A 16534-nucleotide genomic window follows, 5' to 3' on the forward strand; every position below is an offset into this window, starting at 1 on the left:
GGGCACCACTGCTCAATACAAGAGGACATGGCTTTAAGGTAAGGGGTGGGAAGTTCAAGGGGGATATTAGAGGAAGGTTTTTTACTCAGAGAGTGGTTGGTGCGTGGAATGCACTGCCTGAGTCAGATACACTAGTGAAGTTTAAGAGACTACTAGACAGGTATATGGAGGAATTTAAGGTGGGGGCTTATATGAGAGGCAGGGTTTGAGGGTCAGCACAACATTGTGGGCCAAAGGGCCTGTACTGTGCTGTACTATTCTATGTTGTATCCTAGCTGTCTATGTGATACACAAGCCAGGGCGGTACGATACGGAGAGCAAGCTGTCGCCCATGTAGCAGGCTCCCCCTCTCCACACAGCGGATGGATCCAAAGCAGCGACAGTGACCGATACAGCTTGGCACTAGCAGCACCGCAGGAGTTGCCAGTCAGCGTGAAACTCAATGCTTTAAGGACTCTAGGTTCAGATTTTTCCTCAGGCTTTACTCCCAAAGCCTTCCCCATGAGTGGGTATAGCCACAAAGCAGCCGAGGTCTGAGATCAGAGTCTTTCTTCTCCTAGGAGTGCTTCCAACCATGGCTGCCGAGCACCATCTGCCCAAAAAAACACACCGCAGTTTATCTGAAGTATCGATTGGAAAATGCAAACGAGGAGGAAAGTAGTGAGTAAAAGTGCGGTAGAGAAATCTTGTGAGAAGCCAACAGGCTGATTTAATCAATGTCATTATTGATTGGTGGCCACGGAGTATGATCAATATTTAATGCAACCTCATTGTAAATCATTTTGGAACACGTGCGATATATTTGCTTTGGGCCTGTGTTAATATTTAACAATAAAGCTGTACCAATTGAACGTTCCCGTGGCGGTGAGAGGGAATCCTCACCCACACGCTCAGAGTGGAGACAGAGATGGGCTATGGGCCAGCCCGTAGAGCCCAGATCAGAATGGAATCTGGGTGGGTTGGGATGGAAACAAGATCAGATGTTTGACAGTCTTTGTGGTGTATGGTTTTTCATAAATTCTATCGTGTTTCTTTGTTTTGTGGCTGCCTGCAAGAAGACGAATCTCAAGGTTGTGTATGGTATACAGTACATACGTACTTTGATAACAAATACACTTTGAACTTCTGCATTTGAAATAGAAATGGTTGTGTGATATGGGTGAGGATTGGACAGAGAAGTGGGTAGGAATGAGATAGGGATGGGGGTGGCAATGGAATGGGTGTGGGGATTGGACAGTCGGGATGGCTATGGAGTGGGGATGGAGGTGGGCATGGCACGGGGATGAGGATGGGAACAGAAATGGATACGGGAATTGGAGGGGTTGAGAATGGGGATAGGGATGGGGCACATGTAACTCCAGAGAGATGACCCTAACCTGGTCAAACTCACCCAGTGTCCATTACAGACCCACACAATACATTGCAACATCAAAGTCATCCAGAATCCATTACAGACCCATACACTGTGTTACAATATCAAACCCATCATGTTCAATATGACCCATATACTGCATTACAATGTCAAACCCTCCCAGTGTCCATTACAGATCCACACACTGCATTACAATGTCAAACCCTCCCAGTGTCCATTACAGATCCACACACTGCATTACAATGTCAAACCCTCCCAGTGTCCATTACAGATCCACACACTGCATTACAATGTCAAACCCTCCCAGTGTCTATTACAGACCCACACAGAGTATTACAATGTCAAACCCATCCAGTGTCCACTATAGACCTACACACTGCATTATGTCAAACTCATCGTGTTGAGTACAGATCCATGTACTGCATTACAATGTCAAACCCTCCCAATGTCCATTACAGACCATGTACTGCATTACAATGACAAACCCTTCCAGCTGTAATTACAGACTCACACACTGTGTTACAATGTCAAAACCGTGTTAATTAGAGACTCATGTACTGCATTACAATGTCTAACCCACCTAGTGTCCATTTCTGATGCACACATTGTGTTACAACGTCAAATTCATGAACTCAATTCCATTAGAGACCCAGAAACTGTTACAATGCCAAATTCTCTCAGTCTCTATTACATGTATTGTGTATTGTGTTACAATGTCTAACCCACCCAGTGTCCAATACAGATGCACACTTTGTTACAATGTCAAACACATGAACCCATTTCCATTACAGACCCACGTACTGTGTTACAATGTCAAACACATCCAATGTCTATTACAGACTCACACACTGCATTATACTGTTAAATATACCCACCCAGTGCCTATTACAGACTATCATACTGTAATACACAGCCCACCCCACTGAGTTTCTGTTCCAGTTTTATTCCAGAGTTTGGCAACTGCTCTGGGGACCGATTGATGTGTGTTGTGTCTCCGCTGGGGGAGAGAGTCTACAAAGTGACCCTGTACACGACGGTGAACACTGTCACCCTTGAGGGTGGAGAGGGAGCAGTTGGGGGGAAATCCTGGCTCTTTCACAGCGTTAATTATACATCCAGGAAACACAGACCAATGCAGCCCAGTGCAGGCCCCTCACCCCACGATGCTGTGCTGACCTTTTAACCTATTCCATGATCAATCTAACCCTCTCCTCCCACATAGCCCTCCGTTTTCCACCCTACAAGTCTCTCAAACCTCCCTAATGTACCTGCCGCGACCACCACTGACCTCCGCTAGTTCCATGCACACAACATTTTCTGTGGAAAAATCTACCCCTAACATACCTTAATCTAATCTACCCTATAATTTCCCCAAATCACCTTAAAATTATGCCCCTTCGTATTAGCCATTGCTGCCCTGAGAAAAAGGTGCTGTCTGTTCACTTGATCTATGCCTCTTATCATCCTGTACACCTCTATCATGTCACCTTTCATCCTCCTTCAGTCCAAAGAGAAAAGCCCCAGCTCACTCAACCTTTCCTCATAAGGCATATGGGATGGCGATGGACAGGGGGAATGAAGAGTAAGAGGGTGTGGGACAGTGGGAATGGGTTGTACGACAGTGTGGGATGGAGTGGGACTGTGTGCGATGGTGCGGAACTGTGTGCGATGGTGCGAATGGGGTATGAAACCGTATATGACAGCGCGGGATGGTGTGGGACTGTTTGTGACAGTGCAGGATGGTGTGGGACGGTGTGGGACAAAGTGGGACCATGTGGGACTGTGTGTGATGGTGGAAATGGGGTATGAAACCATATGTGACAGTGCAAGATGCTGTGGGACCATGTGGGACAGCCTGGGACTGTGCGGGACTGCGTGGGACCGTGTGGGACAGTGCGGGACTGTGCAGGACCGTGCAGGACAGCGTGGGACCGTGCTGGACAGCGTGGGATTGTGTGGGACCGTGTGGGAATGTGTGGAACCGCGTGAGACCATGTGAGACCGTGTGGGACCGTGTGGGATAATGTGGGACTGTGCCGGACAGTATGGGACCGTGTGGGACAGTGTGGGACGGTGTGGGACCGTGCGGGATGGTGTAGAACCGTGCGGGACAGTGTGGGACAGCGTGGGACTATGCGGGACAGTGTGGGACCGTGTGGGACCGTGTGGGACTGTGTGGGACCGTGTGGGACAGTATGGGACCATGCGGGACCGTGTGGGACCATGCGGGATGGTGTGGGACCATGTGGGACCATGCGGGACCGTGTGGGATAATGTGAGACTGTGCGGGACAGTATGGGACCATGCAGGACTGTGTGGGACCATGCGGGACTGTGTGGGACCATGCAGGACCGTGTGGGACAGTGTGGGATGGTGTGGGTCTGTGTGGGATAATGTGGGACCGTGCGGGACAGTATGGGACCGTGTTGGACCATGCGGGACCGTGTGGGACCATGCAGGACCGTGTGGGACAGTGTGGGATGGTGTGGGACTGTGTGGGATAATGTGGGACCGTGTGGGACAGTATAGGACCGTGCGAGACAGTGTGGGACAGCGTGGGACCGTGTGGGACGGAGTGGGACCATGCGGGACGGCGTGGGACCGTGTGGGACCGTGCGGGACTGTGTGGGACCATGTGCGACTGTGTGAGATGGTGTGGGACAGTGTGGGACAGTGCGGGACTGTGTGGGACAGTGTGAGACCGTGTGGGACAGTGTGAGATGGTGTGGGACAGTATGGGACAGTGTGGGACCGTGCGGGACAGTGTGGGACCGTGCGGGACAGTGCGGGACAGTGTGAGATGGTGTGGGACAGTATGGGACAGTGTGGGACCGTGCGGGACAGTGTGGGACCATGCGGGACAGTGCGGGACAGTGTGAGATGGTGTGGGACAGTATGGGACAGTGTGGGAAGGTGTGGGACTGTGCGGGACCATGCGGGACCATGTGGGACTGTGCGATGGTGGGAACGGGGTGTGAAACCCTATGTGACAGTGCCGGATGGTGTGGGATGGAGTGTGACGATGGGAACGGGTTGTGGGATGTTGTGGGTCAGTGGGAATGGGGTGTAGGATGGTGGGGATGGGGAGTAGGATAGTGGAAATGGGTTACACAGACATATAGGTCGGTGTGAGATGTTGAGGGTCAGTGGGAATGAGGAGTGTGAAAATGGCGAACATGAAGGACAGTGGATTTGCTGTGGAGATGGGAGTTGTACGCACTTACCACTGTAACTCGCTGCAGACCGAGGTCCGGCAGGGACAAAGAATTGGAGATGGCGGCAGCAGATGGAAGTCTGCACAACTCACCTCGTTAGTGGAGAAGGAACGAAATGCATTTGGCGGGGAATGGCCAAGAAACACAAAGGGAAATCCGGTGATAATTGCTACAAAATACATCCGGAAGAAACTGAAGCCGGCTGGCTGGATGTGGGAGGGTAATGGGAATTCTGAGACCGGCCCGAGGGGAAAGTCACCACTTCATTATTTCTTCCACTGAACAGTGGCAACATTTAAAAGCCATAATTACATGGTTAGTAGAAGTTCAAAGGCCATAAGACATAGGAGCAGAATGGATCAGCCATGACGAAATGCCAGAGCAGACTCGATGGGCCAAATGGCCTTATTCTGCTCCTATATCTTATGCTCTTATGGTCTAATTAGGCTAATTAAATTTCTTCACTTCTCAATCACAGCTGATTTATTATCCCTCTCAACCTCATTCTCTTGCCTTCTCCCTGTAGCCTTTGACACCCTGACTAATATCAAGAACCCAGCAACCTCCGCTTTAAATACACCCAGTGACTTGTTCTCCACAGCTGCCCGTGGCAATGAATTCCACACATTCACCACCCTCTTACTGAAGAAATTCCACCTCATCTCTGTTCTAAAAGGACACCCTTCTTTTCTGAGGCTGTGTCCTCTTGTCTTAGACTCCCCCATTATAGGAAACACCCTCTCCATATCCACTCTATCAAGATCTTTCAACATTCAATAGGTTTCAATGAGATCCCCACTCATTCTTCTGACCTCCAGCAAGTACAGGCCCAGAGCCATCAAACGCTCCTCATATGATAAGTCTTTCTATCCTGGAATCATTTTTGTGAACCTGCTTTTAACCCTTTCCAATATCACCATAGCCCCCAACAACAGCTACTTTTTCTTAGGAAGATGTGGAAGCTTCAGGTTCAGCCGTCGATTCTCCAGACATTTTATAAATGCTTCACTGAATCAGTATTAACCTTCAACATCACGACATGGTTCAGAGCAACGAGCACCATCAACCTCAGGCCACTCCACAGAACTGAAAGAATAAGTGGTAAAATCATTGGCCAGGAACCAGAGTCACTCAGCAGCATCCAACAGAGACGGACAATAAAAAGGCCCAGCAAATAGTGGAGGACATTACACACACACTCCACTCTCATGCCATCTGAACACCGCTACAGGTCCCTGCCCATCAGCACCAGGAGAGCCTGATCCAGTTTTGTGCCTTCCCCCATTCCCCTCCTCAACACCCAATTTTCAACGTATAGTATACACAGCATCTTTGACAGTAAAAACAGTCAGCTTTAGTACGTGTATTTGTACTTTAAATTACATGCATAAAATTTTAGTATTTATTACCTACTGTGAGTATTTTATATTGTTTAACTATATGAAGTGTGGTGTTGTGAATCTTAAGTTCTGTGATGTTGTCCTTACCGCTACACAACCGAAGCCCCTTGCGGAAAATAAAGTGAATAGAATTGAATGGGAAACATCCCCTCCACATCCACTCTATCAAGGTCTTTGAACATTCAATAGGTCTCGATGAGATTCCACCCCCCCACCCCCATTCTTTTAAACTCCAGTGAGTACAGGCCCAGAGCTACTACACACTCCTCGCACATTAACCCTTTCATTCCTGGGATCATTCTCGTGACCCTCCTCTGGACTGTCTCCAGAGGGCTACGGGCCTAACACAGGCAGATGAGACTAGCCCACTGGGCAAACACAGTTTGCATGGAAGAGTTGGGCGCAATGGCCAGTTTCCACACTGTATGACTCTGTCTCTAAGGCTGGGCAGGGTGGGTGAGCCGAGAGCACTTCCTCCTGTGGGATACTCTAGAACAAAGGGTGGGGACAGGTCAGTGTTTAAAAACCTGACGGCACGAACGTCAATTTCTCTAACTTCTTGTCATTTCTACCTTTCCCCCTTCTCCCTTTTTCCATCCCCCATTCTTTCTCCTCTCTTACCCCTTCTCTTCTCCTCACTTGCCTGTCACCCCCAGACCCGTCCCATGGTCCACTCTACTCTCCTATCAGATTCCTTCTTCTTCAGCCCTTCACGTCTTCCACCTATCACCTCCCAGCTTCTTACTTCATCCCCCTCCCCCCAACCATCCACCTACCTTCCCCTTCACCTGGACTCACTTGTCAGCTTCTGGTTTGTCCTCCTTCCCTTCCTCCCAACATTTTTACTCTGGCTTCTTCCCAGTCTCGAGAAAGGTTCTCGGCTCGAAACGTTGACTGTTCATTCATTTCCATAGATGCTGCCTGACCTGCTGAGTTCCTCCAGCATTCTGTGTGCGTTGTTCTGGACTAGGTTTATTATAACTGACATTTCCCGCATCCGTAGGATCTCTTGCATTTGTTTCTAAAATTAATATAAAGATGAGGTGATCAATCCCTCCGTCAACAGTGATAGTAGCAGACTTGAGTATTTTTAAGGCTGAGGGAGACAGACATTGATTCAGCTGGGGAGTGGGATAGTCACAGAATGTACAGCACAGAAACAGGCCCTTCAGCCCATCTAGTCCATGCTGAACCATTTAAACTGCCCACTCCCATCGACCTGCACTGGGACCATAGCCCTCCATACCCCAACCATCCACGTACCTATCCAAACTTCTATTGATTGTATCCAGCACTTGCGTTGGCAGCTCATTTCACACTCGCACCAGCCTCTGAGTGAAGGAGTTTTCCCTCATGCTCCCCTTAAACTTTTCACCTTTCACCCTCATGGTGGGGATGAGCTAACAGTCAGGTTACTTGCATGTTGAAGGGTTCAAGGGCCTAAGCTGCCTCCTCAAGCTCCTAATTAATTCACGTTAAGAGGCAATTGTCAGGGGTCTGGATTATAACAGTCAAGAGCCAAGATCCAGAGGTTGTTTAATGTCATTTCCTGCACAGAAGTGTAGAGGAGAACAAAGTAATGGTTACCCTGGATCCAAGTGCCACAGTAGCGTAGCGGTCAGTGTGATACTATCACAGCTCGGGCCCTCGGGGTTCAGGGTTCAATCCTAGTGCCCTCTGTAAGGACTCTCCGTACATTCTCCCCTTGGAATGTGTGGGTTTCCTCCCACAATTCAAAGACGTACCAGTTAGGAGGTTAATTGGTCATGGTAAATTAGCTGATGACTAGTTTAGGGGTAAATTAGGCTGATAAGGGGGTTCCTGAGGCAGCGCAGCTCGTAGAGCTGCAAGCACACACTCCGCGCTGTATCTCGAAACAGAAAGATAGATAATTAAATAAACACAAAAGATAGAGAACATAATAATAATTAAAAACACAATAAATATAAATTCATAAGATAGCTTATGCACCAAAGGTTCCCATATTTTTTCACACCTTGTAGCGTGTTCTGCCCTCGGGCAGTTCATTTGCGTTTTTATATGTGATTAAGCATATTCAGCTTTTATTTTAATGAGCAGTTTCAGATCTGTATTAGGTCACTTGCTGTACAGCCAGGAAGGAGTAAGTAGGAAAGCACATGGACAGGCAGGCAGGCAGAGATTTGCGTTAGGAGTGGAAAAAAGTCTCTATCTAAAGCCATCTTCTTGTTTCCCAAAACAAGAGAAAATGTGCAGGTGCTGGAAATCAGAGTAATGCACACGAAATGCTGGAGGAACTCAGCAGGCCAGGTAGCAGCTATGGAAAAGAGTGAACGGTCGATGTTTCCGGCTGAGACCCTTCCTCAGGGCTGTTGGTTCCAATCCCCAGCCTCCTACCTCCTTATTCACCATGTCATGCCTTTGACTCGGCAATAAAATGAAAGAGCTGGGAGACTAGTTCCTGACTCGTCATTTGGAGTTTGGCTGACTGTCCACAGCGCCTCAGTGAGGGCAGCACACACCAATACCATTAAACAAGAGATCTGTGGACCCAGGTTGGGAACCCCTGGTAGATACATTGATTGGTGGCATGGCCATAAGACCATAAGATATAGGAGCAGAATTAGGCCATTCAGCCCATTGAGTCTGCTCCACCATCTCATCATGGCTGATCCATCTTCCCTCTCAGTCCCAATCTCCTGCCTTTTCCCCGTAACCCTTCATACTCTAACTAATCAAGAATCTATCAACTTCTGCCTTTAATATACACAAAGACTTGGCCTCCACAGCTGCCTGTGGCAACAAATTCCACAGATTCACCAACCGCAGGCTAAAGAAATTCTTCCTCATCTTCATTCCAAATGGACGTCCCTCTATTCTGAGGCTGTGTCCTCTGGTCTTAGACTCTCCGACCATTGAAAACATCCTCTCCACGTCCACTCTATCGAGGTCTTTCAATATTTGAGAGCTTTCAGTTAGGTCACCCTTAATCAAAAGTGACTTTCGGCTCCACATAAAGTGATATACGGAAATTGATGGTATGTCCACAAAGTGACGTTAGGCGGGGGTCTGGTCCCAGAGCGTGTTGATTAGTCCCAGGCTCCGGTCCTAGTGTGAAGGATGGCCCAGTGTTTGGATGATGTAATCACCGGGCTGGATGGATTGAAAAGGCAGAGTGTTGGGACCGGAGGCGAGGGTTGGGATGGTCCTGTGCGCTGCTCCGCTGCTCCGCAATGTTTTTCTCCGCTCTCAGCAGCATTGAGGCTCAGGCTGGTGGACTGTTCCGGCTGCTCCGGGCTTCGTGTCTACGGACTCACTTTCACTCTGAATGCTGTTACTGCTTTTACTGTTTGCACAATTTGTGTTTTTTTTTCTCTCTCTCTGCATTGGGTGTTTGTTCGATTTTTTTTTAATGGGTTCTTTCGTGTTTCTTGTTTTGTGGTTGCCTGTTAGGAGACGAATCTCAAACATGTATAATTTACACAAACTTTGATAATAAATGTACTTTGAACTTTGATAAGGTGATAGACACAGATTGATGGTCTGTCCGTAACGTGATGCCAGGCCCCACACAAGGTGACTGACATGGCATACAGAAATGATATTGTAGTGGTGGGGGTAGTGGGTGGAGGAGTCGATCAGACTTACTGTACAATTAGCAAGAGAAGAGACAGCCATCGCTCGCTGGCATCGGGACTTTGAGGGAATATGTGACAACGTCACTCATCAAAGATGTGTTAGCGGATGAAAGCTCCAGGAATGAAGGAAATTGTTAATTGGATCAAGTGCCAGTGTGATGATTGGTGGCAGAAGGTCTGCTTACTGAGAGTAATTAGTCGGCACTCTGGGTCTGTAGGACCCCTGGAGAACCGAGCCTCTGAAACAGCTCTGTGTAAGGCTTATTCATCAGCAGAAATGCTCTGCCGAGTGTGCGGATCAAAACGCTGCCATGGCGCTCCGTGCCCGGAACTCTGAGTGGTTAAGACACTGAGAGAAACCTGTCTGAGATGGGGTCGTGTTAATCTGCAGACAGCCCCAGCTCCTGTCAGCACCCGACAAAAACTTACTGAGATACAAAGCAGCTGCTCCCCACACAAATACACCAACAAACACACACCAGGCTAGAATCAGAATTCAGGTTTAATATCACCAGCATATTTTGTGAAATTTGTTATCTTTGCAGCAGCAATACAATGCAATACATAACAATAGAAAAAACGTCAATTACAGTAAGTACGCACTGTGTATTAAATACTTAAATTAAATAAGTAGTGCAAAGAAAAAATAGTGAGGTAGTATTCATGGATTCAATGTCGATTCAGAAATCTGATGGCAGAGGGAAAGAAGCTGTTCCTGAATCACTGAGTGTGCGTCTTCGGGCTTTTGTACCTCCTCCCTGATGGTATCGGGAGACACTACCTCACTAATTTTGCATTACTTATTTAATTTAATTTTCAATATACATTTCATATTGTATTTTATCATCATCAACATCAGGTGCCATGTCCAGTTTGAGCTTTGACTGCCAAGGCCCACACACTCCTGTTTCGGGTCAAGTGGATCAATTCATTGGTATTCATTTCCAGTTCTCTGGCTGCTGTCTCCATCATCATTTGTCTTTGTCTTCCTCTTGTTTTCTTCCCTTCAATCTTTCCCATAATTACCGTGCATTCTAACTCCTCTTTCCTCATCACATGTCCAATGAAGTTACATTGCCTTTTCATGATCTCATACATTATTTCTCTTTTTGTGTTTGCTTTGTCCATGACATCCTTGTTAGATATTCGTTTCGTCCATGATATTCTTTGCATCCTCCTCAAAAACCACATCTCTGCTGCTACAATTCATTTTCTCATGTTACTAGATATTGTCCAACATTCTGAGCAATATAACTGGATAAGCGTAACATTTCAGTACTCTGAGGAGGGTTGTCATGCCTAGTTTAGTGTTGGTCAGTATACTCTTCATTCTCGTAAAGGTGTCTTTTGCCATCCCTATTCTTCTTTTGATGTCCAAGTCACACCTGCCATCTGATGTCACCCAGCTTCCTAAGTAGCAAAAGTTCTTTACTTGTTTTATGTCTTCCCCTTTTATTCTCAGCCTCCAGATAGGATTCTCCTTCTTTTTGGATATCACCATACATTGTCTTTTTGCAATTGATAGATAGACCCAATTTTGCACTTTCTTCAACAATTATATCAATTAAGTTTTGTAGTTCTTCCTCCGTACTTGCAATTAACACAGTGTCATCTGCATATCTGAAATTATTGATGTTTTCACCACCAACTTTGATTCCCAAGATATCTCTCATATAAGTCCTTAGATAAAAAAGTTAAAAGCTTATGTCAAAAAGCCAAAGAAGAATGGTTAAACCAGGAATGTGAGCAAATAGAAAGAATCCCTATTACTGATCCAAAAAGGTTACATCAACAAATCAAGACTATCACTGGTAAAAAGCTCCTCTGTTCTTCAGGTGGATGTTTGAAAGCAAAGGACGGTACCATTATCATGGAAAAAGATGAGATTATGAACAGATAAACTGAGTATATTCAGGCATCGTTTGAAGACGATCGAGGCGAAAAACCAGAAATTAAGAAAAAAATTGAAGGTCCAAGTATTTTAAAATCTGAAGTTCGTAATGCAATAAATAAGATGAAGAAAAGAAAGGCAGCAGGTCCTAATGAATTAGTAATAGAACAAATTATTGCCCTTGAGGATTATGGAATTGAAAAACTTACTGATTTAATCAATGAAATTTATGAGACTGGAATACTACCAGAAGAGATGAAAAAATCGGTATTTATCACTCTTCCTAAGAAAGCTGGAGCAATTAAATGTGAATTACATAGGACCATAAATTTAATGAGTCATAAGATACTTCTAAGAATTTCGATGACAAGAGCGAAAAGTAAGATACAAGCTGAAAAAGGCAAAGAACAATGTGGTTTTGTGAAAGACAAAGGTACAAGAAATGCAATATTGATGTTAAGGATACTATCAGAACGAGCTATTCAAGTGCAAAAAGATTTGTTTGTTTGTTTGATCGACTACACAAAAGCATTTGATAAAGTGAAGCACAATAAGTTATTTGAAATATTACAGAAAACTCTAGATCTAGGTTCGAAAGGGCTAATCAGAATTCTGTACTGGGAACAAACTGCCGCTGTAAGAATAGATGGAGAAGTGAGTCAGTTTACGAAAATCAAGAAAGGGGTTAGACAAGGGTGTGTTTTCTCCCCTGATTCATTTAATTTATTGTATTTTATACTCATTACATATTGCATACTGCTGTGGCAAAACAAGTTTCATGATCTATATAATTCACAGCTTTCTTTCTCTATTACTATGTACTGCATTGCACAGCTGCCACAAAGACAACAAATTTCATGACATATGCCAGTGATATGAAACCTGATCCTGATAATTATTTGATGAAATGAAAGAACCAAAGGAAGCATAACTAGAGAGAGACGATGTGGGTTAGTACAGAAACAGAGAGCTCTGATTTACACAGAAGTCAGCCCATGACCAGCAACAGAACCCTCGGGTAACCCTGGAAAGACTGTACCAACGTAGATGTTCAACCAGTGTGAAAAAGTCTACAGACTGTGCAAATACAAAAATAATAAATAAATAAATAAATAAATAAATAAATAAATAAGCAATTAATATCGAGAGCATGAGGGAACATTTAATTGATGGGTGAGTGAAGTTATACACTCTGGTTCAAGAGCCTGATGGCTGACAGGTAATAACTGCTCCTGAAATTGGAGGTGTAAATCCTGAGGCTCCTGTATCTTCTTCCTGATGGCAGCAGAGAGAAGAGAGCATGACCTGGGTGGTGGGGGTCCCTGATGATGGATGCTGCTTTCCCAGAACAGCGTATCATGTAGATGTGCTCAGTGGTGGAGAGGGCTTTACTCATGATGGCCTGGGCCATATTCACTAATTTTTTTGTAGGATTTTCCATTCAAGGGCATTGGTGTTTCCATACCAGGCTGTGATACATATAGTCAATATAATCTCCAGTACACATCTATAGAAGTTTGTCAAAGTTTTAGGTGTCTTGCCAAATCCTCGCAATCTCCAAGTTTTGAGGGGATGATGGCATTGAGTGCTGAGCTGTAGTCGATAAAGAGCATCCTGATGTCTGCACCTTTTCTGTCCAGATGTTCCAGAGTTGAGTAACAAGCCAATGAAATGGCATCTGCTGTGGACCTGTTGTGCTGGTGGGCACTTTGGAATGGATCCAAGTCACTTCTCAGGCAGGAGTTGATGATTCATCACCAACCTCTCAAAACACTTCATCACAGTGGATGTAAGTGCCACTGGATGAGAGTTACCGAGGCAGGTCACCTCGTTCTTCTTGGGCACCGATGTCATTGAAGCCTGCTTGAAGCATGTGAGTACCTCAGACTGCCGAAGCGAGAGGTTAAAGATCTCAGTGAACACTCCAGCCAATTGATTAGCACAAGTTTTTAGTACTGGTACAGGTTTCCCATCTAGGCCAGATGCTTTCCGTGGGTTCATCCTCCTGAGGGATGCTCTCAGAGATTAAAATCACAAGATCATTGGGGTGTGTGGGAGCTTGTGCTGGCTTCTCCGGGTTTTTAACAGTCAAAGTGAGCAAAGGAGAAATTGAGCTCATCTGAGAGTGAAGCCCTGTTGTCACCTATGTCACTTGGTTTAAACATAGAAACTTGGAAACATAGAAAATAGGTGCAGGAGTAGGCCATTCAGCCCTTCGAGCCCGCACTACCATTCAGTATGTTCATGCTGATCATCCAACTCATTCACTTCGTAGAGTTAATAGCACTCAAGTGCTTAATAAGATTTTATTGTAACTCTAGTAAATGTTTAATGTCTTGGACAACACATTTCACATCATATCTCAGTGATAATGATTCTGACCCTGGAGACCTCTCTGGCTGTTCCAGGGGGAATCACTGTTGTTATTCACGTCTCAGGGGCTGAATTGCCTTTTCTACTACGGCAGTCTGTCTGGTGAAGGTGGCTGGTGGGAGGGGGCACAGGGTTTAGACCCGGTAATGGTAACATAGTCAGGGAAGGGTGTGATGCTGTCAGTAAGGTGTTGGTACGTTCTCCCTGTGACTACGCGGGTTTCCTCCCACATTCCAAACACAGATGGGTTAGGGTTAGTGAGCCGAGGGCACGCTATGTTAGGCGCCCAGAGCATGGGTTAGGGTTAGTGAGCTGTGGCACGCTATGTTGGTGCCCGGAGCATGGGTTAGGGTTAGTGAGCTGTGGCACGCTATGTTAGGCGCCCAGAGCATGGGTTAGGGTTAGTGAGCTGTGGCACGCTATGTTGGTGCCCGGAGCATGGCGAAACGTGCGGGCTGCCCCCCAGGACATCCTCAGACTGTGTTGCTCGTTGATGCCAATCACGCATTTCGCTGTGTGTGACAAATAAAGCTAATGTTTAACCAAGATAAATCTCATTTTTGTAACGATGTGTGAACACACCATTCTCCTGTTCACCCCTGCTCTGAGAAGCCTGTGCACAGTTCGGGTGTTCCTACGTTGTGAGATACTGCATGATCACCTGTCATTATGACAGCGCTCCCCCGCCACCACCTCGTACCGGCAGACACATAGACTCACAAACTCAGTGGCTTCCTCAGGGACAATGCCGCTCTGTTACTGACAACAACAAGATCACAAGACCATATGACATAGGAGCAGAATTAGGCCATTCTGCCCATCAAGACCGTTCTGCCATTCGGTTGTGGGCAACTTATTTTCCCTCTCAACCCTACTCTCCAGCCTTCTCTCAACTTACCAACCTCGCATTACATAAACCCAATGACTCGGCTCCATAGGTTCACCAGCCTCTGGCTAAAGAAATTCCTCCTCACTTCTCTTATAAATGGATGCCCTTCTATTCTGAGGCTGTGTCCTCTGGTCCTAGTAAACATTCTCTCCACATCCACAAGGCCTTTCAATATTCGACAGTTTTCAGTGAGACCCATCCTCGTTTTTCTGATCTCCTGTGAGTACAGGCCCAGATGTTCCTTAAGGTTGTCATAGCCGGGGAGGTAGTGGGGATAAGCTCCCACTACCTATGAAATGCTCCCAATGTCTCAAATAGTCTCTGACAACCGAGTCCAGCTCCTGGCCTTCATGCTTGGCTTAGCTACTAAGCCCAGCGGAACTGTTTCTACTGACTGGAGAAGGGGCAAAGGTGGGCTACTGGCACATTAAAACCAGTTGCTTCAGGCAGAAGGGGCTCGTCAGCCATAGTTAGCAGCTCATCTGGGAGAAGGAAAACTCTGATCTCAAACCTCTGCTGCCCCGTGCTATACATGCTCATGGGGCAGGTTTCAGAGTTTACCCTTCAGGAAAAATCTGGAGCTGGAGTGCCTAACGCAGTCCTACATTGAGTTCACCGCTGACTGGCAACTCCTGCCATGCTGCTGGTGCCGAACTGTATCTGACCCTGCTGTTTCTTTGGATCCATCAGCTGCGTGGAGAGGGGAAGCCTGCTACAGGGGCAGCAGCCAGCTCTCCGCATCGTACTGAGCAGGCCCATGTATGATGCAGACAGCCGGGGTAAGAGATCCATGGTCAACCCCGATCATCGGAGTACCTCAGGACAGGCCCAGAGCCGTCAAAGCAACGCACTCGGAGCTCCACAGGTCAGGCGGCATCCGTGGAAAAGTGTGAACAGTCAACGTTTCGGGCCACACTCGGGCTGCAGGAGCAGCACCTTATATTCCATCTGAGTAGGCTCCAATCTGATGGCGGGAACATCGATCTTCCGAACTTCTGCTAATTCTCATTTCTCTCACATTATCTCCTTACCTGCCCTTCACCTCTCTCTGGTGCTCCTCCCACTTCCCCTTCAACCATGGTCTTCCACTCTCTACTATCAGATTCCCCCTTCTCCAGCCCTTTATCTCTTTCACCAATCAACTTCTCAGCTCTTTATTTCACCCTCTCCCCCTCTCCTGGTTTCACCTGTCACCTACCACCTTGAATTTCCTCCTCCCCTCCCCCCACCTTCTTACCCTGACTTCTCCTCTTCCTTTCCAGTCCTGCTGAAGGGTGTCGGCCCGAAACGTTGACTATTTATTCTTCTCCATAGATGCTGCCTGACCTTCTGAGTTCTGCAGCGTTGTGTGTGTGTGTGTGTGTGTGTGTGTATAACAGGGTTGTGAACAATACTGGGAGTGGATGAGCTCCACTTCAGGGCAAGCAGAACACAAACAGGGTGGCAGATTAAACCCTAAACATTTAACCAGTCAATCCCATCGTCTTCTCTTTATTGGGAAATGAGATCAGGTAACCAATTTTAGAAACTCTGCTGACAAGCTGTTCCATGACATAAAGCACTTTATTCAACGCGATGTTTACCAGCTGTTCCAATTCTCTTCCATGACCCGAGATAATCACACACTGATTAAAAATAGATCAATAATTCGGTGATATTTTGCCTAGAGCAGAGTGCAACGGATGCCTGCTCCCTCTGAACTCACAGCACACGGCCGCCAGTGTAATGCGCAGAGTCTCACAGTGCGTCCTGCTCCCGGACTGTTTGTCCTGCTCCC

At 46.6% G+C, this 16534-nt stretch overlaps 1 protein-coding gene across 11 annotated transcripts in view; it reads right to left on the minus strand.

Annotated features, from left to right (window-relative positions):
- Positions 1 to 16534, minus strand: part of rimbp2b (RIMS binding protein 2b) — a 190325-nt gene that overhangs the window by 141164 nt on the left and 32627 nt on the right. Inside the window, exon 2 of one of the 11 annotated variants that reach the window (XM_072240772.1) lies at positions 6786 to 7008. The exons of the other annotated variants lie outside the window; for them this stretch is intronic. The gene's annotated coding sequence lies outside the window, so the exon portion shown is untranslated. The remainder of the gene's footprint in view (positions 1 to 6785; positions 7009 to 16534) is intronic. 11 annotated transcript variants of the gene reach the window in all.

This window comes from Mobula birostris, chromosome 22 (genome assembly GCF_030028105.1).
Source record: "Mobula birostris isolate sMobBir1 chromosome 22, sMobBir1.hap1, whole genome shotgun sequence".
Lineage (NCBI taxonomy): Eukaryota > Metazoa > Chordata > Chondrichthyes > Myliobatiformes > Myliobatidae > Mobula > Mobula birostris.